At 47.0% G+C, this 27,875-nt stretch overlaps 1 protein-coding gene across 1 annotated transcript in view; it reads left to right on the forward strand.

The window, feature by feature from the left end:
• The window catches only part of LOC309816158 (protein FAM170A-like), a gene marked incomplete at both ends in the record, with an annotated part of 102,858 nt that overhangs the window by 74,510 nt on the left and 473 nt on the right, over positions 1–27,875 (forward strand). The window lies entirely within an intron of this gene.

Consider the following 27,875-nt stretch of genomic DNA (forward strand, 5'->3'; position numbering starts at 1 on the left):
CAGGTCCACACAGCTCACACATACATCTGCCCTCCAGGCACAGCCCTTCTCACAGCACACATAAACCCCAAGCACCACAGCCCCATTCCACAAGTAACGCACCACCGATATTACCAAAATCACACTCCTTGTCATACACGCATCCAGCCGCATCCCTCACATACCACAGCCCTCACCACCATACTCCACACCCCTGTATACAAACACCGCTCCAGTATCCCCCCCACGCACATGAAAAGCCCACAGATGACACCAGATACACCGCTCCATCCTACGGCCAACAGACACCAAGCTCACGACATAGCTACGTCATGCAAATGTCCCTCTCTCGTCTACCACACCTGCTCCCTCAGCTTCCGGCACGGCCCATGCATGTTATTATGGTTTTAATTTCCTTTTTCAGCAATGCGGAGATTTCGAGACACTGCCTGGCCTACAGCACACCTAGCCCAGGTTCAGGAAGAAGGGGAGACCGCTCCCCCATCACACTGTGTCTCCTCCTCACTCTCTTCACCCTGTAAGGACTATCTGCACCCAGACAAAGAGGAAAGGGGCATGAAAATATACTACATGCAGGTACAAGTGAACAAGGGTGTCGCTGTCTCCTGGAAGACAAAGAAACCCTTGGAGTTGCCTGAAAAGCAGCTGACGATAGAAGAAGTGACCCTTCCTGAGGATGCGTGCACAGTAGGCACTTGCCCCTCTGATGTGTTCACCGAAAGCCTCCTGTCTGACAGTGAGCCCACTGGGGAGGAGAAAGAGTATGAGGAAAGGGCAGAGCCAGGCAGCCCATCAGGGTCACCTGCCGTCGAGGAGAGACCCAGGGCCAAGACACTGGACTGGATGGTGACCATGGAGACCGGCTTCAGGTGCATGGCCTGCTGCCCGGTCTTCCCCACCTTGGAGATCCTCCAGCAGCACGTGTAGGGCGGTGTCCTGCAGGGCTTCAGCTGCCGTGTCTTTCATCTCAACATGGCCCAGTGGATGGGCAATGTGGAATCCGAGAGCACCCCTGAGGAGGAGGAGGAGGAGGAGGAAGAGAAGCAAGAAGAAAAGGAGAATGAGGGAGAGCAGCCCACGGGGGAAGGCCCCAGCCCAAAGAGACCCCGCAGGCAGGGTCTTTTCTCTCCTTTGAGTTCCAAACAGCAACTGAGATTCATGGGACAGAAGATCCTGGAAGACGGTGTGGCCGTCCCTTGGAAGAGGTAAGGCTTGAGGCTGGCAGTCTTCTGAGCCTATGTCACGAGGGCCCAGAGGAGTCTAAGGGAAGGGGCCGCACACATGTGCTGGTTTACCTAATGGCTCTGCAGTTGCATCAAATGGGACACACCCAGCACTAACAAAGGCATTGACCTCTGTTGACGTAAACAAGAAGGTGGAGCCTTTTCCTAGGAGTTTTCTCAGGGTCTGCACGATGGACCTCAACTCTTAGAGGACATACTGCCAGCAGCTCCTTCTCGGCAGAGAGAGCCAGGAGTGGTCTCAAGAGAGGACAGGGGCCCTTGCAGGACCAGAACTTTGAGGTCTGAGAGCCTTGGGCCTGAGCCGAGATCTCACCCTGACCACTGGACCGAGCCTTCTGTGACAAAGGGGAATATGAAAGAGAGTCACGTGGAAATGAGGTCCCCCGAGATATGGAAATGTTCCAGAACCTTCGTTGCGTGGTAGTTGATCTGGAGCCAAGCTCACTGTGGTGTGTGTGGCTCTGAGCATTAAGGCAATGCTGGAGGGTAACCCTGACCAGCAGAGCTTGGAGTGCTTCTTGTCTCTTCCTGTCCTACCTCATTTGTTTTATCCCTTCCAGGGAGAAGAAAGGACCCTCGGGAGAGTAGCAGACAGAATGCCGTGGTCTGAAGGAGGATGAAGGGACCGGCACTCAGTCTAACATCATATGACAATAGAAGCGTCCTATGCAATAAAGGGCATTTTCCAAACCTTTCCTGGAGCTTTTATTTAATGACATTTTTCTATCTATGCATCTATCTGTCATCTACATCTGTATCTTTCAAGGTTTGTGAACAAGCTTTCACATAAGCACTAGAGACGTCCGCCAGCATTTTCCAGAAGAGGCCTGCAAATTGCTGGGGACTCCTCACAAATAGGGAACGGCCACAACCCCTGCCACACAGACTATGCGCGTGGCCCTCCTGACGTACTCCCACTCTCTCTCTGAATTTCCCAACGTCTGAGATGAGGGTGCTGGCTGGAGGCAATGATCACGTGCAGGCTGAATCTTCTCCAGATTCTGATTCTCTTCCTGGGCATATCGTCCTCAAGCACAGTCTCCATGTCCCTGGGCACACTGATCTCTCTCCTTCAGTCCTTCCCTCCCTCCCTCCCCTGCCTCCCAGTGCAGAGAATACATTTTTGCATTTGAGACGACATTTATTTTTGGTTCACAGAATTCTCACCTGTTCTACTGTGGCCTCCGTTGTGAACATTCCAAAGCTGAGACTTTTCTGTTTTTCTCCCTCATTTCTGCTGAGTCTTTACCTTCCTAATGCAGTGAACTCACAGTGCCTAGCTGACTGGATGGGGAAAAAGATCCAGGGGGCAAAGAGAAATAATAAAAGAATATATCAGTTAATTTTTCATAGTGTTATCCAACTACATATTTTTTAAATTTTGGAATAATATTAGGAATCTTCTCTTTATAAAAAAACTGAATTATCGGGCTTCCCTGGTGGAGCAGTGGTTAAGAATATGCCTGCGAATGCAGGGGACATGGGTTCGAGCCCTGTTCTGGGAAGATCCCACGTGCCACGGAGTAACTAAGCCCGCGCGCCACAACTACTGAGCCTGCGCTCTAGAGGCCGTGCCACATCTACCGAGCCCACGTGCCACAACTACGGAAGCCTGCGTGCCTAGAGCCCATGCTCCGCAACAAGAGAAGCCACTGCAATGAGAAGCCCATGCACCACAGCCAAGAGGAGCCCCCGCTCACTGCAACTAGAGAACGCCCGCTAGCAGCAACAAAGACCCAATGCAGCCCCAAATAAATTAATTAATTTTAAAAAATTGAATTAGTTTCAAGGGTACAATGTATAAAAGTACAATAAAAGCCCCCCTTCAAACCCCCCAACCCCACTCTCAAGATGGAATAGATATGCTGTGATACAATTTATAGTCGTAGTACTACTCCTCCTCCCACCACATCCGAAATCCTCTGAGCCAGGTGCAGCAGCTTCCTTTCACAATGCTAGGACCCGCCACAAGACACATGATAATCCCTTTGGACATTTCAAGGAGCGGCACCAAGGGAACAGTACCGGGGAAATGCCACTGACAGCTCAGAATATCCATGGCATTTCTAGAGCCTCGGCACTGCTCTCGCTCTGGGAATGAAGGTCCAAAAAGCACATCGGAGAATGTTCATAGTTGTAAACAAGCTCCACCTTTGAAACACAATCTACATAGAACCACATATACAAGCCTGCACGATGGATGAAGCCAAGGTCTCCTCCATGATTTCCCTTCTGACCACCTTATTGTCTCCTCAACCATAAAAGGTGAACTTGAAACTCAGGACCTTGCCTTGTCACCAGAAACATCCAAGCTTGGATCAGTCTTTCTAAGACCAGATACTTGCTCTCTGAACTATTAGAGACTTGTCACATACACACAGGTAGAACAGGATTATTTCTATCTACCTGGGGACATGGAGTCTTTCACATTGCTCCTGTTAAAACTCTCACAACAGCAAAACTTTACCTACAAAGGGTTCAAGCTATGACACTCCCAATTTCCACAAACCTCCTCAGCTCTTGTGAGTCACATGCAGCCAATTCCAGGAATTGGAAACATGGTTGTGAGGATGAAACTGACTTTGGGGCTCCCCTTGGATATGGTCTTCCAGACTTACCAAAAGGCCATTAAGAGGAAGGTTTACCCCACCTCAGGGAAACCCGAGGCAGTACTTGCAGTCAAGGGCTGGCCATGGCTTCTGAGCTACATCCAAAAAGAATTTCATACTGTACCTGGATCTGCTGAAGCCATTTCTGACTGTCCGAGAGCCAGCATGTACCGCTCCTCAACTGCCTCCATTGTGGCCGCTCCTCAACTGCCTCCATTGTGGATCATCAGTAGGGCTGTCAGATTTAGTAAATAAAAATACAGGATACCCAGTTAACCTTGAACTTCACATGAATAATAAGTCATTATTTTTAGTATAAGTAGATCCTATGAACTATTTGGGGCATACTTATCTTCAAAATGTACTCGTTGTTTTTCAAACATTCATATTTAACTAAACAGCCTATATTTCATCTGTCAACCCTACTCAGCAGAAATGATGGAGGCTCATAGAGATCCAGGAGACGCCTCAGCGCCTCCTCAGCTTTTATTTCTACGTCCTGGACAGCGAGCATGAACCTTCCACTCCGTCATTGGCTAGAATGGAGGATATTCTCTGTTTTAGAGCTTTTTCTACTTGTCATTGTTATTATCTTCCTTATTTTAAAGAGATGTTTATTTTTCCCCAAACTTAATAGCTCATCCAAAAGTATTTCAAAGTTCATTAGACAAGGGAAAAACAACATGGTTCTGAAAAGTGAAGGAAACCGCCTGGTGTTTAGTAAAGAAGTAGTAGGGAGATTGAAAAAGCCAAACTTAATAAGCAGATCTCTCCAAGGGTATTTTCAGAGCTTGATACCCTCCCACACCCTGAAAATATTATTACATCAAGAATGTAGAACTGCTAACCAAATGTAAGGCTCCCATATGATTCTATCAAACTGAGGATGCTTCTTTACTAAGCAGTGAGCACACTTGCTGCCCCAGGGACCTTGGCAGTTGCAACGTAGCGCTCTTCCCTTTGGGATGGAAACAGCAAGTTTTCCTGTGGTCTACACGCTGGCCCCAAAAATACTACACTCCCAATACTTGTCAACTTTAAGTATTTTCCTACATATCTCCATTTTTCTGTTACTATTTGGACTACATCCTAGACTTGACACTACATAAATTGCATTCAAGAAGCTATTTTTTTTTTTTTCTTTTTGCGGTAGGCGGGCCTCTCACTGTTGTGGACTCTCCCGCTGCGGAGCACAGGCTCCGGACGCGCAGGCCCAGAGGCCATGGCCCACGGGCCCAGCCGCTCCGCGGCACATGGGATCCTCCCAGACCGGGGCACGAACCCGCATCCCCTGCATCGGCATGCGGACTCAAGAAGCTATTTTTAAAAGTTGGTAGGAAACCTTAAATCTATGGCTTGCAGTCCCTGGCTTACTTTCATCCAGGTGCATAAGGGTTTTCAAAAGTAGTCAGGTTAGTTACCCCGTATCACAGCCCCACGCTTGTGTCACAGATATAAAAATGGAGCATGATATTTAAGGTTTTAGTTGCCAAATCATCAAGCCTCCCAGACAGAGGCAATAGAGCAAAATGATTACAGAGGCATGGATTTTGATTTGCTCCAGTGTCTTGGGCAAGTCACTTGGCCTCTGTATTTATTTGTACTTATCTGCACTTATCTGTCACTTGGGGGTCATAATTGTACCTGGTCCATGGGTACGCTGTACAAATGATCTGTAAAGTAGTTACAAGAAACCGACACAGAGTAAGCACTCCACAGACATTGGTTATTAGCTATTGGAAATATTTCTCCGTGAAACAGATGACTTTATCCGTGGATGACTCGGTGGGAGACAGTGAATCACAGAATCACAGCATGTTGAAAGTGACCTAGTTCACACTCTTATGTGAAAAAAAGAAAAGTGTGCATGGGTAGAAAATGTCTGAAACTTTACCTAACAAATAGTTCATCATGTTAGCATTGAGGATTAGAATAAATCAGGAAAGGAGGAAAGAAAAACTTGAGTGTAATTCAACTTCTCTATCATTTGTGTTTCTACACAGAGACTCTGAATACACTGGAAGTGCAATTTTTTTTAATGTGGCGGGATAAAGGTTTTCAAGTTTTCCTGATCCATCCATATTATTATCTCAGAATTGCTGGCAGTTCTTGCCATCTTCGGATCTACACCCATGTGAGTCAGTGGGCCATTCTGGACGGAGGAGATAATAGAGCAGAAGTGAAGTGAGAGGAAAGGAGAGAAAAGATTTTCTCTTTTCTCTTCAAAGAGGAAAGGTCTTTGGAATGGGAACAACTCGCAGCCAAACTTTGGGGAAAGGATGTGATGGAAAATGAGACAAACATCCTACCCCTGTGATGAGAAGGATTCCCTGGGCTGGATGGAGGGAGGTCACAGGTGGCTGGACAAGGAAACCAACTAGGGAGAAACACACACAAGTGCAGGGCAAACACCCTGAGGCCACTCAGCCTGACTCCATGCAAACATGTTTCCAGCAGCCAGCCCTTCACCTGTGGCTCCCCAGCAAGACAGGTACCTCGGGGGTGCCAACTCATTCTGAGTCCATTATGCCTGGCCATTCATAAACCGCTGTCTAACGTGTGAGGAATAAACTCTCAATGTTTATGAGCAAACTGGGGAAGGAGATTGAAAGGTTACTTAAACGGAAAAAAAAGAAGTTCAGCAAGGCAAGATGGTAGAGACACAAGAAAAAGACCTTAAAAGATAGAAAGGATTTGCCAAAGAAGAGAAAGAAAAAGAAATGATTCCGATTGGGTTAACCTGCAGCTAGGAAGTTAAGAAAGATTATTGATGGGTGAAGACTATGGAATAAAGTGAATAAAATTTATCCGAAATTGCTGAGAATATGGTAAGCAGCATGATTATCAAACTATGAATTGGCTGCAATGGCATTCTAGGGGGACACTAGGAAGGGGAAGCAAATGTTCCTGAGATGACAGTAGCAGGGGGAAAGTTGTTTCAGGGGAAGATCAGTCTTGCAGAGGGTGTATCAGAGGAGGGCAAGTGTGAGCAAGCAAGGAAATACTAAGTGTATACGGTTCCTTCACTGAGTGCACCCAGCCCCGCGGTCAGCCTTGAGAACAAGCAGGACTTCAGGTACTGGAGCTACATTTCAGTCATCAAGACTTGAGAAGACACCCTTAACTCAGGTCTTCTCTTCAAACTCCATCTTTCCTTCTTAACCTTCATTTGGCCTCTTCCCTTACCCTCCAGCTGTGGACTGAGGCCACAGAGCAAGATGGGTCACTAGTGTCCTCCATCCCCTGGCGACTGTGGTTCACATCACTGGAGTACCAAAGGCAATAACCAAGTACCAGACACAAGAGTGTATGAAGAAGAAGAGATTCTGATAAGGCTTTCTGTGACAGTGTGGGCCAAGTCGGCTCTATATGGCTGGTATCACGTGAATTATGAGCAGCCTTAGGGGAGAAGTTCTCAGAAGGCAGAGCCTGGCTCTCAAGAGGCTCTGCGTGCTCACAGCCCACTCCAAGACCTTAGTTACAGCTTCGGCCCCCAATATCTCTCCCTCTGCCTGCTCACAGTTTTTGAAGTCTTCTTTCCTCCACATTTCTCTTGAGAGGTGGAGGAGGAAGATGAGCTTCAGGCCAGCTCAGACTCCCCTGGGATCCCAGCAGGATGCCTATCATTAACCTCCCACCTTCTAGGAAACTCCTAAGATCTTCACATTTGGGGCAGTTCTCATTTCAGCTGTGCTTCAAATTGCTGGCTGGAGACGGCCTGTTGGAAGGTGGCTAAAAGCAAGTAGCAATCCTTCGGGCAGCCTGGCCCTTCTCGAATGTCAGACATCTTCAGGGATATTCTAGGAAATGTTGTTTGTTCTAGAGAAGGGAGGGAAACAATCCAATTGTCCAATAATGCTTGAATGGAAAATAAATGATGCTATATGCATGTGATCAAATAATATCAAACAGTCAAAAATCAAAGACCTAGATCTATATGGATTCACGTGGATAAATCTTGAAAACATAATATTGATTGAAAGAAAATAAGATAAAGAACGTTAGATTGTGATAACAGGTATGTAAGTATTTAAATATTTAAATCAATTCAACATATTGCTTCTATATATAGAGATGCAAGAAAATAAACTTTATCCAAAGAACACATTATTTACATTTAATATGCTCATTTATCTAGGAGACCCAAAAGAACCCACAGATAAACTAGCAGGAACTAATAAGACGGTTCAACAAGGCACACACATACAAGATCAATAAATTTTAAAAATCAATCAGGCTCCTCTACACTGGCGATAACAAATTAGAAACTGTAAAAGAAAATAAGAAAAAAAGAAGATCTAAAAATTGTCACAAGAGCCATATAAATTATTTAGAGCTAAGCATACGTAGAAGGCAATATAACTAACAAACTGAGTACGAACAGTTAAACTCCGCCCAACCCAAGGTTAGGAAAAGACTGTTGTTACTTTATGAGAACAGACCCTCTTCTTAAGGAGCAGATCAGTAAGTGAGAGTGAATCAAAGAAACACAGCATTTGAAAAGTCAGCTAGTCCAAGCCTCTTGATCGCACATACAGAAGCTGAAGCCCAGATAGGTTGAGTTACTTGCTAAAGGGCCCAATGTCCTGACTCAAGGACTAGCATTTTTCACTCAGTCGCAAGACACAATCAAATGCAGTACCTTGGAGAGAGATGGGGAAAAAATGAAGAAATCAATTATATAGTTCCTCATCTTTAAGTACAGAAATAGCTGTGACAAAATTACACGTATTGAGGGAAAATTGAAGTGCAGAGTTTAAAATGTCAATAATCCACAGGGAAACTGGAGACCATTTAAAATATTCATATTAAATCTCTCTAGAAAAGACATTAAAAGATGTCCAATCAAAATGTGAATTTTATAATAGACATGGTATGATACAATTTATAATAGATATGGTAGGAACCTTTCCCTTTCACGGGAAAGCATCGGCTGGGAAAAAGGAATTGTTCTTGAAAATGGGGCCTGTGCTACTGCAGACACTGTGCTCACCCTAGGTCCACCGAATGCACTGATGTCAGCACTGAGGTCACAGAATTCCGCTGTGCGCCTGGCAACCTTGCAAACATAACAGCCCTGGTGAGCACTAGGCAGTACTGCTGGTTCACTAAGTGGTACAAGTTTTTCAGCCATTTAGGAGACTTGACTATTTTTGTTTGTATTGAATCATTTCAACGGATTGCCCAAGAGCCAAGAAGGGCCAACCTGTAGGGAAGAGGAGGAGTTGGACATCTCTTGAGGCATCTTCTAAGGGAGACTTCTAGTTGGTACGATGGAACGGCGACAAAAGAGGAAACATCTGGAAAATGAAGAGTCCCAGGAAACTGCCGAGAACGGAGGAGGTATGTGGGGGGAAACTTGTCTGGGGCACATGGGTTTCTGCCAAACTGAAGCTTCTCTAGGAAGCGGGGGACTGAGAACGTGTCACCTGTGAAGCAGGGAGCGAGAGACCTTGTCTCACTGATGCTGCCGTATCTATCTGGAGGGCCCCTGTGGTGTGAGACGGCACAGAACGGCCAGATGCCCCCTGGGAGATGGGAGGTCAGCTCCGCTGGTCTGAGGACTCTCTCCTGGGGCAGCCGGGCCTGGAGCTTTGTCGGACTCACAGCAGGCTGCATCCTGCTTGCACAGACCTAGAGGTGCAGCTTTGCTCAGTCCCCGATTTCTCTCTTATTCTCTTGGATCTTTCCCTGGGGTCATGAGGTGGGGGATGTGAAGGATGCAAGGATGCTGAGAGAGACCCATGAGTTGCTTGGCCTCTTTTACCAAAGTGGAAAGAGAAGCCCCATGAGTTGAAGGCCCTGTTGAAAAATATCTTGACAAGTGGAATGCACTTTGAAAGAAGATTGTTTGTCTAGGGATGGTGTCATATTGAAAGCAAGGAGGATTTATTCCTTCAACAGGAAGAATTTCCCAAAGGAGATCAAGGGAAGGGAAGGGTTTTCCAGAGACTGAGACCACGTGAGCGGGGGTGAGAAATGGCCTCAGGGTCCTGCGGGGAGCTCTGAGAGCCACGGGCCACGTGGTGCCTGTGTGCATTAAATGTAGGCGAGTAGCTTGCCCTGGGAGAGGGGTGGTCACCCCAGAGCTCCAGCTAGAGGCCTCTGCCCCAGATTAGAGCCCAGTAGCTCCTACCAGGCCCAGGGCCCTGGAGACTGTAGGATGGGCCCTGGGAATGGAGCTCTAGACAGCAGGCAGATTTCCAGGCAGTGGCTGGGACAGGCTGGGGAAGGCAATGACTGCCCCTGACCATTCAGAATATTTTGCTCTATGTTCCTGTGTGTGTGTGGGTGTGTGAGTGTGTGTGTGTGTGTGTGTGTGTGTGTGTGTGGTAGTGCAGAGAAGAGCGAGATGAATGGGGTTAGAGTGCTTACCAGATATAAAGTCTGCGTGGTAAAGTTCTTGTCACCCTGCCTGGACCTGGCTGACACTCGGTGTACGTAAGAGTGTATACAGAATTCTTGTTAGGGGTGTTTTATGAGACAGTAACTCATACACCCATGTACACTCTGATGCAGCAAAAATATCACACACCCCACATTTAACTTCCTTAGTAAACCACACACAGCACATGGAGGTATATACACGGATCCCTCCTGTACTACGTTCTCATACAACCCACCTGTATCACAATCCTCTCCTCCAACACCAAACGCTGGAGATGAGATATGTATATAGACACTCACACTATATATATAGGACACACACACACACACACACTATATATATATATATATATATATATATATATATATGTATCTCCACAACTCTCGCACAAACACAGCTAACTTCAGCCATCGCTAAATACCTCTGTAAGAACCAGTCACGTGTCATACACACCACACTTGTAACACATTCTTGAGTAATGCCAGACCCGCTTTGTACAAACCACAGTAAACCACAGTCTCAGTAACCCATGTCAGGATTGCCAGAGAAAATATGGGCTATCCAGTTCAATTTGAATTCCAGATAAAGAACAAGTAATTTTTCAGTATCAGTATGTCCCAAATATTGTATGGGCCATACTTACACTAAAACTAAGTAAGAACAAATACTGCATGGGAATACTTACACTAAAAATTATTCTGGGTTTATCTGAAACTGAAATTTAACTGGGTGCCTTGTATTCTTGTTCGCTAAGTCTGGCAACCCTTATATACTTACCACCAGCTGATGTATTATATATTTATTGTAGTTTTGTTTAGTGTGTGTCTTCCCCTACTAGAATGTGCAGCGTTACCAAAGACTACAACAATGGAAGAGTGCCGGATACACAGGAGTAGCTGCTTACTGAATCTTGGTGAATGAATGAATGAACACGCACCATAAATACAAGCCACACCATGTAATGAGGAAACGTTACATGTCCCAGAATTCCTGACTTGTGAACAGAAAAAATGCACACAAAGGCCACAGACACAGATAGACACATCTGCACTGTGCTCCCCATGCCAACCCCACACTTACCACAGACTTAACTGATACACATCACTCACTCTTCCCACACACTCACAGTCACCACCGAGGCCTACATTACCAACTAGACAGTGAGAGAATAAGTATTGATTGGAATTAAATCCTGGAGGATCCACTGGGAACCACACTCTCAACTGTGTGTATTCACTGCACCTGACACGTGTCACACACTCAGTAAATATTTGTGGACAGAGGACTGATGAACCCACCCTGAGCCTTTCATTCCTCCCTCAGGAATCTCGAAGTCACAAGAGGATCCCCCTCGGCTTGGATCCACTGTGGTGGCCCAAGGCTGCAGCCCAGGGGCAGTGGAGGTCTCCTCTGCCCCTAAATACTTCTTCTGTACTTCTACTCCGCGCAAGCTCAGCTACGCTGGTAAGGGCGCGGGGCTCCTCAGGTGAGGGGGTGCTTGGCTGTGAGGCAGGAGGCACACAGATCCCAGGGAGGCTGAGAGGAAATCCAGGGTCATCAGAGGTGATGAGGGCTCTGTGGAGGAGCCTGGGCAGGATGGCTGAGCTGTTCCGAGGGCGTGGATGCCAGCTGAGTCTGGGGGGGGCGGTGTGAATACTGGTAGTACCATGGTGGGGAAGTCAAGGAGCAGGGGCCGGAAAGGTCTGGGCTTGAGGTGGAGGGAAGAGGGACCAGATTAAGCATCTTCAGAGGAAAATGTAGGCTTTGTCTTTGCCTTTGCTTCCAGAGAAGGACAGAGTTCTGCATCATACACCTCCAGCCTGAGAGCAGGACCATCCAGCTCAGGTCCACACAGCTCACACATACATCTGCCCTCCAGGCACAGCCCTTCTCACAGCACACATAAACCCCAAGCACCACAGCCCCATTCCACAAGTAATGCACCACCGATATTACCAAAATCACACTCCTTGTCATACACGCATCCAGCCGCATCCCTCACATACCACAGCCCTCACCACCATACTCCACACCCCTGTATACAAACACCGCTCCAGTATCCCCTCCACGCACATGAAAAGCCCACAGATGACACCAGATACACCGCTCCATCCTACGGCCAACAGACACCAAGCTCACGACATAGCTACGTCATGCAAATGTCCCTCTCTCGTCTACCACACCTGCTCCCTCAGCTTCCGGCACGGCCCATGCATGTTATTATGGTTTTAATTTCCTTTTTCAGCAATGCGGAGATTTCGAGACACTGCCTGACCTACAGCACACCTAGCCCAGGTTCAGGAAGAAGGGGAGACCGCTCCCCCATCACACTGTGTCTCCTCCTCACTCTCTTCACCCTGTAAGGACTATCTGCACCCAGACAAAGAGGAAAGGGGCATGAAAATATACTACATGCAGGTACAAGTGAACAAGGGTGTCGCTGTCTCCTGGAAGACAAAGAAACCCTTGGAGTTGCCTGAAAAGCAGCTGACGATAGAAGAAGTGACCCTTCCTGAGGATGCGTGCACAGTAGGCACTTGCCCCTCTGATGTGTTCACCGAAAGCCTCCTGTCTGACAGTGAGCCCACTGGGGAGGAGAAAGAGTATGAGGAAAGGGCAGAGCCAGGCAGCCCATCAGGGTCACCTGCCGTCGAGGAGAGACCCAGGGCCAAGACACTGGACTGGATGGTGACCATGGAGACCGGCTTCAGGTGCATGGCCTGCTGCCCGGTCTTCCCCACCTTGGAGATCCTCCAGCAGCACGTGTAGGGCGGTGTCCTGCAGGGCTTCAGCTGCCGTGTCTTTCATCTCAACATGGCCCAGTGGATGGGCAATGTGGAATCCGAGAGCACCCCTGAGGAGGAGGAGGAGGAGGAGGAAGAGAAGCAAGAAGAAAAGGAGAATGAGGGAGAGCAGCCCACGGGGGAAGGCCCCAGCCCAAAGAGACCCCGCAGGCAGGGTCTTTTCTCTCCTTTGAGTTCCAAACAGCAACTGAGATTCATGGGACAGAAGATCCTGGAAGACGGTGTGGCCGTCCCTTGGAAGAGGTAAGGCTTGAGGCTGGCAGTCTTCTGAGCCTATGTCACGAGGGCCCAGAGGAGTCTAAGGGAAGGGGCCGCACACATGTGCTGGTTTACCTAATGGCTCTGCAGTTGCATCAAATGGGACACACCCAGCACTAACAAAGGCATTGACCTCTGTTGACGTAAACAAGAAGGTGGAGCCTTTTCCTAGGAGTTTTCTCAGGGTCTGCACGATGGACCTCAACTCTTAGAGGACGTACTGCCAGCAGCTCCTTCTCGGCAGAGAGAGCCAGGAGTGGTCTCAAGAGAGGACAGGGGCCCTTGCAGGACCAGAACTTTGAGGTCTGAGAGCCTTGGGCCTGAGCCGAGATCTCACCCTGACCACTGGACCGAGCCTTCTGTGACAAAGGGGAATATGAAAGAGAGTCACGTGGAAATGAGGTCCCCCGAGATATGGAAATGTTCCAGAACCTTCATTGCGTGGTAGTTGATCTGGAGCCAAGCTCACTGTGGTGTGTGTGGCTCTGAGCATTAAGGCAATGCTGGAGGGTAACCCTGACCAGCAGAGCTTGGAGTGCTTCTTGTCTCTTCCTGGCCTACCTCATTTGTTTTATCCCTTCCAGGGAGAAGAAAGGACCCTCGGGAGAGTAGCAGACAGAATGCCGTGCTCTGAAGGAGGATGAAGGGACCGGCACTCAGTCTAACATCATATGACAATAGAAGCGTCCTATGCAATAAAGGGCATTTTCCAAACCTTTCCTGGAGCTTTTATTTAATGACATTTTTCTATCTATGCATCTATCTGTCATCTACATCTGTATCTTTCAAGGTTTGTGAACAAGCTTTCACATAAGCACTAGAGACGTCCGCCAGCATTTTCCAGAAGAGGCCTGCAAATTGCTGGGGACTCCTCACAAATAGGGAACGGCCACAACCCCTGCCACACAGACTATGCGCGTGGCCCTCCTGACGTACTCCCACTCTCTCTCTGAATTTCCCAACGTCTGAGATGAGGGTGCTGGCTGGAGGCAATGATCACGTGCAGGCTGAATCTTCTCCAGATTCTGATTCTCTTCCTGGGCATATCGTCCTCAAGCACAGTCTCCATGTCCCTGGCCACACTGATCTCTCTCCTTCAGTCCTTCCCTCCCTCCCTCCCCTGCCTCCCAGTGCAGAGAATACATTTTTGCATTTGAGACGACATTTATTTTTGGTTCACAGAATTCTCACCTGTTCTACTGTGGCCTCCGTTGTGAACATTCCAAAGCTGAGACTTTTCTGTTTTTCTCCCTCATTTCTGCTGAGTCTTTACCTTCCTAATGCAGTGAACTCAGAGTGCCTAGCTGACTGGATGGGGAAAAAGATCCAGGGGGCAAAGAGAAATAATAAAAGAATATATCAGTTAATTTTTCATAGTGTTATCCAACTACATATTTTTAAAATTTTGGAATAATATTAGGAATCTTCTCTTTATAAAAAAACTGAATTATCGGGCTTCCCTGGTGGAGCAGTGGTTAAGAATATGCCTGCGAATGCAGGGGACATGGGTTCGAGCCCTGTTCTGGGAAGATCCCACGTGCCACGGAGTAACTAAGCCCGCGCGCCACAACTACTGAGCCTGCGCTCTAGAGCCCGTGCCACATCTACCGAGCCCACGTGCCACAACTACGGAAGCCTGCGTGCCTAGAGCCCATGCTCCGCAACAAGAGAAGCCACTGCAATGAGAAGCCCATGCACCACAGCCAAGAGGAGCCCCCGCTCACTGCAACTAGAGAATGCCCGCTAGCAGCAACAAAGACCCAATGCAGCCCCAAATAAATTAATTAATTTTAAAAAATTGAATTAGTTTCAAGGGTACAATGTATAAAAGTACAATAAAAGCCCCCCTTCAAACCCCCCAACCCCACTCTCAAGATGGAATAGATATGCTGTGATACAATTTATAGTCGTAGTACTACTCCTCCTCCCACCACATCCGAAATCCTCTGAGCCAGGTGCAGCAGCTTCCTTTCACAATGCTAGGACCCGCCACAAGACACATGATAATCCCTTTGGACATTTCAAGGAGCGGCACCAAGGGAACAGTACCGGGGAAATGCCACTGACAGCTCAGAATATCCATGGCATTTCTAGAGCCTCGGCACTGCTCTCGCTCTGGGAATGAAGGTCCAAAAAGCACATCGGAGAATGTTCATAGTTGTAAACAAGCTCCACCTTTGAAACACAATCTACATAGAACCACATATACAAGCCTGCACGATGGATGAAGCCAAGGTCTCCTCCATGATTTCCCTTCTGACCACCTTATTGTCTCCTCAACCATAAAAGGTGAACTTGAAACTCAGGACCTTGCCTTGTCACCAGAAACATCCAAGCTTGGATCAGTCTTTCTAAGACCAGATACTTGCTCTCTGAACTATTAGAGACTTGTCACATACACACAGGTAGAACAGGATTATATCTATCTACCTGGGGACATGGAGTCTTTCACATTGCTCCTGTTAAAACTCTCACAACAGCAAAACTTTACCTACAAAGGGTTCAAGCTATGACACTCCCAACTTCCACAAACCTCCTCAGCTCTTGTGAGTCACATGCAGCCAATTCCAGGAATTGGAAACATGGTTGTGAGGATGAAACTGACTTTGGGGCTCCCCTTGGATATGGTCTTCCAGACTTACCAAAAGGCCATTAAGAGGAAGGTTTACCCCACCTCAGGGAAACCCGAGGCAGTACTTGCAGTCAAGGGCTGGCCATGGCTTCTGAGCTACATCCAAAAAGAATTTCATACTGTACCTGGATCTGCTGAAGCCATTTCTGACTGTCCGAGAGCCAGCATGTACCGCTCCTCAACTGCCTCCATTGTGGCCGCTCCTCAACTGCCTCCATTGTGGATCATCAGTAGGGCTGTCAGATTTAGTAAACAAAAATACAGGATACCCAGTTAACCTTGAACTTCACATGAATAATAAGTCATTATTTTTAGTATAAGTAGATCCTATGAACTATTTGGGGCATACTTATCTTCAAAATGTACTCGTTGTTTTTCAAACATTCATATTTAACTAAACAGCCTATATTTCATCTGTCAACCCTACTCAGCAGAAATGATGGAGGCTCATAGAGATCCAGGAGACGCCTCAGCACCTCCTCAGCTTTTATTTCTACGTCCTGGACAGCGAGCACGAACCTTCCACTCCGTCATTGGCTAGAATGGAGGATATTCTCTGTTTTAGAGCTTTTTCTACTTGTCATTGTTATTATCTTCCTTATTTTAAAGAGATGTTTATTTTTCCCCAAACTTAATAGCTCATCCAAAAGTATTTCAAAGTTCATTAGACAAGGGAAAAACAACATGGTTCTGAAAAGTGAAGGAAACCGCCTGGTGTTTAGTAAAGAAGTAGTAGGGAGATTGAAAAAGCCAAACTTAATAAGCAGATCTCTCCAAGGGTATTTTCAGAGCTTGATACCCTCCCACACCCTGAAAATATTATTACATCAAGAATGTAGAACTGCTAACCAAATGTAAGGCTCCCATATGATTCTATCAAACTGAGGATGCTTCTTTACTAAGCAGTGAGCACACTTGCTGCCCCAGGGACCTTGGCAGTTGCAACGTAGGGCTCTTCCCTTTGGGATGGAAACAGCAAGTTTTCCTGTGGTCTACACGCTGGCCCCAAAAATACTACACTCCCAATACTTGTCAACTTTAAGTATTTTCCTACATATCTCCATTTTTCTGTTACTATTTGGACTACATCCTAGACTTGACGCTACATCAATTGCATTCAAGAAGCTATTTTTAAAAGTTGGTAGGAAACCTTAAATCTATGGCTTGCAGTCCCTGGCTTACTTTCATCCAGGTGCATAAGGGTTTTCAAAAGTAGTCAGGTTAGTTACCCCGTATCACAGCCCCACGCTTGTGTCACAGATATAAAAATGGAACATGATATTTAAGGTTTTAGTTGCCAAATCATCAAGCCTCCCAGACAGAGGCAATAGAGCAAAATGATTACAGAGGCATGGATTTTGATTTGCTCCAGTGTCTTGGGCAAGTCACTTGGCCTCTGTATTTATTTGTACTTATCTGCACTTATCTGTCACTTGGGGGTCATAATTGTACCTGGTCCATGGGTACGCTGTACAAATGATCTGTAAAGTAGTTACAAGAAACCGACACAGAGTAAGCGCTCCACAGACATTGGTTATTAGCTATTGGAAATATTTCTCCGTGAAACAGATGACTTTATCCGTGGATGACTCGGTGGGAGACAGTGAATCACAGAATCACAGCATGTTGAAAGTGACCTAGTTCACACTCTTATGTGAAAAAAAGAAAAGTGTGCATGGGTAGAAAATGTCTGAAACTTTACCTAACAAATAGTTCATCATGATAGCATTGAGGATTAGAATAAATCAGGAAAGGAGGAAAGAAAAACTTGAGTGTAATTCAACTTCTCTATCATTTGTGTTTCTACACAGAGACTCTGAATACACTGGAAGTGCAATTTTTTTTTAATGTGGCGGGATAAAGGTTTTCAAGTTTTCCTGATCCATCCATATTATTATCTCAGAATTGCTGGCAGTTCTTGCCATCTTCGGATCTACACCCATGTGAGTCAGTGGGCCATTCTGGACGGAGGAGATAATAGAGCAGAAGTGAAGTGAGAGGAAAGGAGAGAAAAGATTTTCTCTTTTCTCTTCAAAGAGGAAAGGTCTTTGGAATGGGAACAACTCGCAGCCAAACTTTGGGGAAAGGATGTGATGGAAAATGAGACAAACATCCTACCCCTGTGATGAGAAGGATTCCCTGGGCTGGATGGAGGGAGGTCACAGGTGGCTGGACAAGGAAACCAACAAGGGAGAAACACACACAAGTGCAGGGCAAACACCCTGAGGCCACTCAGCCTGACTCCATGCAAACATGTTTCCAGCAGCCAGCCCTTCACCTGTGGCTCCCCAGCAAGACAGGTACCTCGGGGGTGCCAACTCATTCTGAGTCCATTATGCCTGGCCATTCATAAACCGCTGTCTAACGTGTGAGGAATAAACTCTCAATGTTTATGAGCAAACTGGGGAAGGAGATTGAAAGGTTACTTAAACGGAAAAAAAAGAAGTTCAGCAAGGCAAGATGGTAGAGACACAAGAAAAAGACCTTAAAAGATAGAAAGGATTTGCCAAAGAAGAGAAAGAAAAAGAAATGATTCCGATTGGGTTAACCTGCAGCTAGGAAGTTAAGAAAGATTATTGATGGGTGAAGACTATGGAATAGAGTGAATAAAATTTATCCGAAATTGCTGAGAATATGGTAAGCAGCATGATTATCAAATTATGAATTGGCTGCAATGGCATTCTAGGGGGACACTAGGAAGGGGAAGCAAATGTTCCTGAGATGACAGTAGCAGGGGGAAAGTTGTTTCAGGGGAAGATCAGTCTTGCAGAGGGTGTATCAGAGGAGGGCAAGTGTGAGCAAGCAAGGAAATACTAAGTGTATACGGTTCCTTCACTGAGTGCACCCAGCCCCGCGGTCAGCCTTGAGAACAAGCAGGACTTCAGGTACTGGAGCTACATTTCAGTCATCAAGACTTGAGAAGACACCCTTAACTCAGGTCTTCTCTTCAAACTCCATCTTTCCTTCTTAACCTTCATTTGGCCTCTTCCCTTACCCTCCAGCTGTGGACTGAGGCCACAGAGCAAGATGGGTCACTAGTGTCCTCCATCCCCTGGCGACTGTGGTTCACATCACTGGAGTACCAAAGGCAATAACCAAGTAACAGACACAAGAGTGTATGAAGAAGAAGAGATTCTGATAAGGCTTTCTGTGACAGTGTGGGCCAAGTCGGCTCTATATGGCTGGTATCACGTGAATTATGAGCAGCCTTAGGGGAGAAGTTCTCAGAAGGCAGAGCCTGGCTCTCGAGAGGCTCTGCGTGCTCACAGCCCACTCCAAGACCTCAGTTACAGCTTCGGCCCCCAATATCTCTCCCTCTGCCTGCTCACAGTTTTTGAAGTCTTCTTTCCTCCACATTTCTCTTGAGAGGTGGAGGAGGAAGATGAGCTTCAGGCCAGCTCAGACTCCCCTGGGATCCCAGCAGGATGCCTATCATTAACCTCCCACCTTCTAGGAAACTCCTAAGATCTTCACATTTGGGGCAGTTCTCATTTCAGCTGTGCTTCAAATTGCTGGCTGGAGACGGCCTGTTGGAAGGTGGCTAAAAGCAAGTAGCAATCCTTCGGGCAGCCTGGCCCTTCTCGACTGTCAGACATCTTCAGGGATATTCTAGGAAATGTTGTTTGTTCTACAGAAGGGAGGGAAACAATCCAATTGTCCAATAATGCTTGAATGGAAAATAAATGATGCTATATGCATGTGATCAAATAATATCAAACAGTCAAAAATCAAAGACCTAGATCTCTATGGATTCACGTGGATAAATCTTGAAAACATAATATTGATTGAAAGAAAATAAGATAAAGAACGTTAGATTGTGATAACAGGTATGTAAGTATTTAAATATTTAAATAAATTCAACATATTGCTTCTATATATAGAGATGCAAGAAAATAAACTTTATCCAAAGAACACATTATTTACATTTAATATGCTCATTTATCTAGGAGACCCAAAAGAACCCACAGATAAACTAGCAGGAACTAATAAGACGGTTCAACAAGGCACACACATACAAGATCAATAAATTTTAAAAATCAATCAGGCTCCTCTACACTGGTGATAACAAATTAGAAACTGTAAAAGAAAATAAGAAAAAAAGAAGATCTAAAAATTGTCACAAGAGCCATATAAATTATTTAGAGCTAAGCATACGTAGAAGGCAATATAACTAACAAACTGAGTACGAACAGTTAAACTCCGCCCAACCCAAGGTTAGGAAAAGACTGTTGTTACTTTATGAGAACAGACCCTCTTCTTAAGGAGCAGATCAGTAAGTGAGAGTGAATCAAAGAAACACAGCATTTGAAAAGTCAGCTAGTCCAAGCCTCTTGATCGCACATACAGAAGCTGAAGCCCAGATAGGTTGAGTTACTTGCTAAAGGGCCCAATGTCCTGACTCAAGGACTAGCATTTTTCACTCAGTCGCAAGACACAATCAAATGCAGTACCTTGGAAAGAGATGGGGAAAAAATGAAGAAATCAATTATATAGTTCCTCATCTTTAAGTACAGAAATAGCTGTGACAAAATTACACGTATTGAGGGAAAATTGAAGTGCAGAGTTTAAAATGTCAATAATCCACAGGGAAACTGGAGACCATTTAAAATATTCATATTAAATCTCTCTAGAAAAGACATTAAAAGATGTCCAATCAAAATGTGAATTTTATAATAGACATGGTATGATACAATTTATAATAGATATGGTAGGAACCTTTCCCTTTCACGGGAAAGCATCGGCTGGGAAAAAGGAATTGTTCTTGAAAATGGGGCCTGTGCTACTGCAGACACTGTGCTCACCCTAGGTCCACCGAATGCACTGATGTCAGCACTGAGGTCACAGAATTCCGCTGTGCGCCTGGCAACCTTGCAAACATAACAGCCCTGGTGAGCACTAGGCACTACTGCTGGTTCACTAAGTGGTACAAGTTTTTCAGCCATTTAGGAGACTTGACTATTTTTGTTTGTATTGAATCATTTCAACGGATTGCCCAAGAGCCAAGAAGGGCCAACCTGTAGGGAAGAGGAGGAGTTGGACATCTCTTGAGGCATCTTCTAAGGGAGACTTCTAGTTGGTACGATGGAACGGCGACAAAAGAGGAAACATCTGGAAAATGAAGAGTCCCAGGAAACTGCCGAGAACAGAGGAGGTATGTGGGGGGCAACTTGTCTGGGGCACATGGGTTTCTGCCAAACTGAAGCTTCTCTAGGAAGCGGGGGACTGAGAACGTGTGACCTGTGAAGCAGGGAGCGAGAGACCTTGTCTCACTGATGCTGCCGTGTCTATCTGGAGGGCCCCTGTGTTGTGAGATGGCACAGAACGGCCAGATGACCCCTGGGAGATGGCAGGTCAGCTCCGCTGGTCTGAGGACTCTCTCCTGGGGCAGCCGGGCCTGGAGCTTTGTCGGACTCACAGCAGGCTGCATCCTGCTTGCACAGACCTAGAGGTGCAGCTTTTCTCAGTCCCCGATTTCTCTCTTATTCTCTTGGATCTTTCCCTGGGGTCATGAGGTGGGGGATGTGAAGGATGCAAGGATGCTGAGAGAGACCCATGAGTTGCTTGGCCTCTTTTACCAAAGTGGAAAGAGAAGCCCCATGAGTTGAAGGCCCTGTTGAAAAATATCTTGACAAGTGGAATGCACTTTGAAAGAAGATTGTTTGTCTAGGGATGGTGTCATATTGAAAGCAAGGAGGATTTATTCCTTCAACAGGAAGAATTTCCCAAAGGAGATCAAGGGAAGGGAAGGGTTTTCCAGAGACTGAGACCACGTGAGCGGGGGTGAGAAATGGCCTCAGGGTCCTGCGGGGAGCTCTGAGAGCCACGGGCCACGTGGTGCCTGCGTGCATTAAATGTAGGCGAGTAGCTTGCCCTGGGAGAGGGGTGGTCACCCCAGAGCTCCAGCTAGAGGCCTCTGCCCCAGATTAGAGCCCAGTAGCTCCTACCAGGCCCAGGGCCCTGGAGACTGTAGGATGGGCCCTGGGAATGGAGCTCTAGACAGCAGGCAGATTTCCAGGCAGTGGCTGGGACAGGCTGGGGAAGGCAATGACTGCCCCTGACCATTCAGAATATTTTGCTCTATGTTCCTGTGTGTGTGTGGGTGTGTGAGTGTGTGTGTGTGTGTGTGTGTGTGTGTGTGTGTGGTAGTGCAGAGAAGAGCGAGATGAATGGGGGTAGAGTGCTTACCAGATATAAAGACTGCGTGGTAAAGTTCTTGTCACCCTGCCTGGACCTGGCTGACACTCGGTGTACGTAAGAGTGTATACAGAATTCTTGTTAGGGGTGTTTTATGAGACAGTAACTCATACACCCATGTACATTCTGATGCAGCAAAAATATCACACACCCCACATATAACTTCCTTAGTAAACCACACACAGCACATGGAGGTATATACATGGATCACTCCTGTACTACATTCTCATACAACACACCTGTATCACAATCCTCTCCTCCAACACCAAACGCTGGAGTTGAGATATGTATATAGACACACACACTATATATATAAGACACACACACACACTATATATATATATATATATATATATATATATATATATATATATATATATATATATATATATGTATCTCCACAACTCTCGCACAAACACAGCTAACTTCAGCCATCGCTAAATACCTCTGTAAGAACCAGTCACGTGTCATACACACCACACTTGTAACACATTCTTGAGTAATGCCAGACCCGCTTTGTACAAACCACAGTAAACCACAGTCTCAGTAACCCATGTCAGGATTGCCAGAGAAAATATGGGCTATCCAGTTCAATTTGAATTCCAGATAAACAACAAGTAATTTTTCAGTATCAGTATGTCCCAAATATTGTATGGGCCATACTTACACTAAAACTAAGTAAGAACAAATACTGCATGGGAATACTTACACTAAAAAATTATTCTGGGTTTATCTGAAACTGAAATTTAACTGGGTGCCTTGTATTCTTGTTCGCTAAGTCTGGCAACCCTTATATACTTACCACCAGCTGATGTATTATATATTTATTGTAGTTTTGTTTAGTGTGTGTCTTCCCCTACTAGAATGTGCAGCGTTACCAAAGACTACAACAATGGAAGAGTGCCGGATACACAGGAGTAGCTGCTTACTGAATCTTGGTGAATGAATGAATGAACACACACCATAAATACAAGCCACACCATGTAATGAGGAAACGTTACATGTCCCAGAATTCCTGACTTGTGAACAGAAACCATGCACACAAAGGCCACAGACACAGATAGACACGTCTGCACTGTGCTCCCCATGCCAACCCCACACTTACCACAGACTTAACTGATACACATCACTCACTCTTCCCACACACTCACAGTCACCACCGAGGCCTACATTACCAACTAGACAGTGAGAGAATAAGTATTGATTGGAATTAAATCCTGGAGGATCCACTGGGAACCACACTCTCAACTGTGTGTATTCACTGCACCTGACACGTGTCACACACTCAGTAAATATTTGTGGACAGAGGACTGATGAACCCACCCTGAGCCTTTCATTCCTCCCTCAGGAATCTCGAAGTCACAAGAGGATCCCCCTCGGCTTGGATCCACTGTGGTGGCCCAAGGCTGCAGCCCAGGGGCAGTGGAGGTCTCCTCTGCCCCTAAATACTTCTTCTGTACTTCTACTCCGCGCAAGCTCAGCTACGCTGGTAAGGGCGCGGGGCTCCTCAGGTGAGGGGGTGCTTGGCTGTGAGGCAGGAGGCACACAGATCCCAGGGAGGCTGAGAGGAAATCCAGGGTCATCAGAGGTGATGAGGGCTCTGTGGAGGAGCCTGGGCAGGATGGCTGAGCTGTTCCGAGGGCGTGGATGCCAGCTGAGTCTGGGGTGGCGGTGTGAATACTGGTAGTACCATGGTGGGGAAGTCAAGGAGCAGGGGCCGGAAAGGTCTGGGCTTGAGGTGGAGGGAAGAGGGACCAGATTAAGCATCTTCAGAGGAAAATGTAGGCTTTGTCTTTGCCTTTGCTTCCAGAGAAGGACAGAGTTCTGCATCATACACCTCCAGCCTGAGAGCAGGACCATCCAGCTCAGGTCCACACAGCTCACACATACATCTGCCCTCCAGGCACAGCCCTTCTCACAGCACACATAAACCCCAAGCACCACAGCCCCATTCCACAAGTAATGCACCACCAATATTACCAAAATCACACTCCTTGTCATACACGCATCCAGCCGCATCCCTCACATACCACAGCCCTCACCACCATACTCCACACCCCTGTATACAAACACCGCTCCAGTATCCCCCCCACGCACATGAAAAGCCCACAGATGACACCAGATACACCGCTCCATCCTACGGCCAACAGACACCAAGCTCACGACATAGCTACGTCATGCAAATGTCCCTCTCTCGTCTACCACACCTGCTCCCTCAGCTTCCGGCACGGCCCATGCATGTTATTATGGTTTTAATTTCCTTTTTCAGCAATGCGGAGATTTCGAGACACTGCCTGGCCTACAGCACCCCTAGCCCAGGTTCAGGAAGAAGGGGAGACCGCTCCCCCATCACACTGTGTCTCCTCCTCACTCTCTTCACACTGTAAGGACTATCTGCACCCAGACAAAGAGGAAAGGGGCATGAAAATATACTACATGCAGGTACAAGTGAACAAGGGTGTCGCTGTCTCCTGGAAGACAAAGAAACCCTTGGAGTTGCCTGAAAAGCAGCTGACGATAGAAGAAGTGACCCTTCCTGAGGATGCGTGCACAGTAGGCACTTGCCCCTCTGATGTGTTCACCGAAAGCCTCCTGTCTGACAGTGAGCCCACTGGGGAGGAGAAAGAGTATGAGGAAAGGGCAGAGCCAGGCAGCCCATCAGGGTCACCTGCCGTCGAGGAGAGACCCAGGGCCAAGACACCGGACTGGATGGTGACCATGGAGACGGGCTTCAGGTGCATGGCCTGCTGCCGGGTCTTCCCCACCTTGGAGATCCTCAAGCAGCACGTGAAGGGCAGCGTCCTGCAGGGCTTCGGCTGCCGTGTCTTTCATCTCAACATGGCCCAGTGGATGGGCAATGTGGAATCCGAGAGCACCCCTGAGGAAGATGACGAGGAGGAGGAGGAGGAGGAGGAAGAGAAGCAAGAAGAACAGGAGAATGAGGGAGAGCAGCCCACGGGGGAAGGCCCCAGCCCAAAGAGACCCCGCAGGCAGGGTCTTTTCTCTCCTTTGAGTTCCAAACAGCAACTGAGATTCATGGGACAGAAGATCCTGGAAGACGGTGTGGCCGTCCCTTGGAAGAGGTAAGGCTTGAGGCTGGCAGTCTTCTGAGCCTATGTCACGAGGGCCCAGAGGAGTCTAAGGGAAGGGGCCGCACACATGTGCTGGTTTACCTAATGGCTCTGCAGTTGCATCAAATGGGACACACCCAGCACTAACAAAGGCATTGACCTCTGTTGACGTAAACAAGAAGGTGGAGCCTTTTCCTAGGAGTTTTCTCAGGGTCTGCACGATGGACCTCAACTCTTAGAGGACGTACTGCCAACAGCTGCTTCTCGGCAGAGAGAGCCAGGAGTGGTCTCAAGAGAGGACAGGGGCCCTTGCAGGACCAGAATTTTGAGGTCTGAGAGCCTTGGGCCTGAGCCGAGATCTCACCCTGACCACTGTACCTAGCCTTCTATGACAAAGGGGAATATGAAAGAGAGTCACGTGGAAATGAGGTCCCCCGAGATATGGAAATGTTCCAGAACCTTCGTTGCGTGGTAGTTGATCTGGAGCCAAGCTCACTGTGGTGTGTGTGGCTCTGAGCATTAAGGCAATGCTGGAGGGTAACCCTGACCAGCAGAGCTTGGAGTGCTTCTTGTCTCTTCCTGGCCTACCTCATTTGTTTTATCCCTTCCAGGGAGAAGAAAGGACCCTCGGGAGAGTAGCAGACAGAATGCCGTGGTCTGAAGGAGGATGAAGGGACCGGCACTCAGTCTAACATCATATGACAATAGAAGCGTCCTATGCAATAAAGGGCATTTTCCAAACCTTTCCTGGAGCTTTTATTTAAGGACATTTTTCTATCTATGCATCTATCTGTCATCTACATCTGTATCTTTCAAGGTTTGTGAACAAGCTTTCACATAAGCACTAGAGACGTCCGCCAGCATTTTCCAGAAGAGGCCTGCAAATTGCTGGGGACTCCTCACAAATAGGGAACGGCCACAACCCCTGCCACACAGACTATGCGCGTGGCCCTCCTGACGTACTCCCACTCTCTCTCTGAATTTCCCAACGTCTGAGATGAGGGTGCTGGCTGGAGGCAATGATCACGTGCAGGCTGAATCTTCTCCAGATTCTGATTCTCTTCCTGGGCATATCGTCCTCAAGCACAGTCTCCATGTCCCTGGCCACACTGATCTCTCTCCTTCAGTCCTTCCCTCCCTCCCTCTCCTGCCTCCCAGTGCAGAGAATACTTTTTTGCATTTGAGACGACATTTATTTTTGGTTCACAGAATTCTCACCTGTTCTACTGTGGCCTCCGTTGTGAACATTCCAAAGCTGAGACTTTTCTGTTTTTCTCCCTCATTTCTGCTGAGTCTTTACCTTCCTAATGCAGTGAACTCACAGTGCCTGGCTGACTGGATGGGGAAAAAGATCCAGGGAGCAAAGAGAAATAATAAAAGAATATATCAGTTAATTTTTCATAGTGTTATCCAACTACATATTTTTAAAATTTTGGAATAATATTAGGAATCTTCTCTTTATAAAAAACTGAATTATTGGGCTTCCCTGGTGGAGCAGTTGTTATGAATATGCCTGCGAATGCAGGGGACATGGGTTCTAGCCCTGGTCTGGGAAGATCCCACGTGCCACGGAGTAACTAAGCCCGCACGCCACAACTACTGAGCCTGCGCTCTAGAGCCCGTGTGCCACATCGACCGAGCCCACGTGCCACAACTACGGAAGCCTGCGTGCCTAGAGCCCATGCTCCGCAACAAGAGAAGCCACTGCAATGAGAAGCCCGTGCACCAGAGCCAAGAGGAGCCCCCGCTGACTGCAACTAGAGAACGCCCGCTAGCAGCAACAAAGACCCAATGCAGCCCCAAATAAATTAATTAATTTTTAAAAATTGAATTAGTTTCAAGGGTACAATGTATAAAAGTACAATAAAAGCCCCCCTTCATAACCCCCCAACCCCACTCTCAAGATGGAATAGATATTATGTGATACAATTTATAGTCGTAGTACTCCTCCTCCTCCCACCACATGCGAAATCCTCTGAGCCGGGTGCAGCAGCTTCCTTTCACAATGCTAGGACCCGCCACAAGACACATGATAATCCCTTTGGACATTTCAAGGAGCGGCACCAAGGGAACAGTCCCGGGGAAATGCCACTGACAGCTCAGAATATCCACGGCATTTCTAGAGCCTCGGCACTGCTCTCGCTCTGGGAATGAAGGTCCAAAAAGCACATCGGGGAATGTTCATAGTTGTAAACAAGCTCCACCTTTGAAACACAATCTACATAGAACCACATATACAAGCCTGCACGATGGATGAAGCCAAGGTCTCCTCCATGATTTCCCTTCTGACCACCTTATTGTCTCCTCAACCATAAAAGGTGAACTTGATACTCAGGGCCTTGCCTTGACACCAGAAACATCCAAGCTTGGATCAGTCTTTCTAAGACCAGATACTTGCTCTCTGAACTATTAGAGACTTGTCACATACACACAGGTAGAACAGGGTTATTTCTATCTACCTGGGGACCTGGAGTCTTTCACATTGCTCCTGTTAAAACTCTCACAACAGCAAAACTTTACCTACAAAGGGTTCAAGCTATGACACTCCCAACTTCCACAAACCTCCTCAGCTCTTGTGAGTCACATGCAGCCAATTCCAGGAATTGGAAACATGGTTGGGAGGATGAAACTGACTTTGGGGCTCCCTTTGGATATGGTCTTCCAGACTTACCAA

This window comes from Mesoplodon mirus, assembly GCF_964341445.2.
Source record: "Mesoplodon mirus genome assembly, contig: SUPER_14_unloc_4, whole genome shotgun sequence".
Lineage (NCBI taxonomy): Eukaryota > Metazoa > Chordata > Mammalia > Artiodactyla > Ziphiidae > Mesoplodon > Mesoplodon mirus.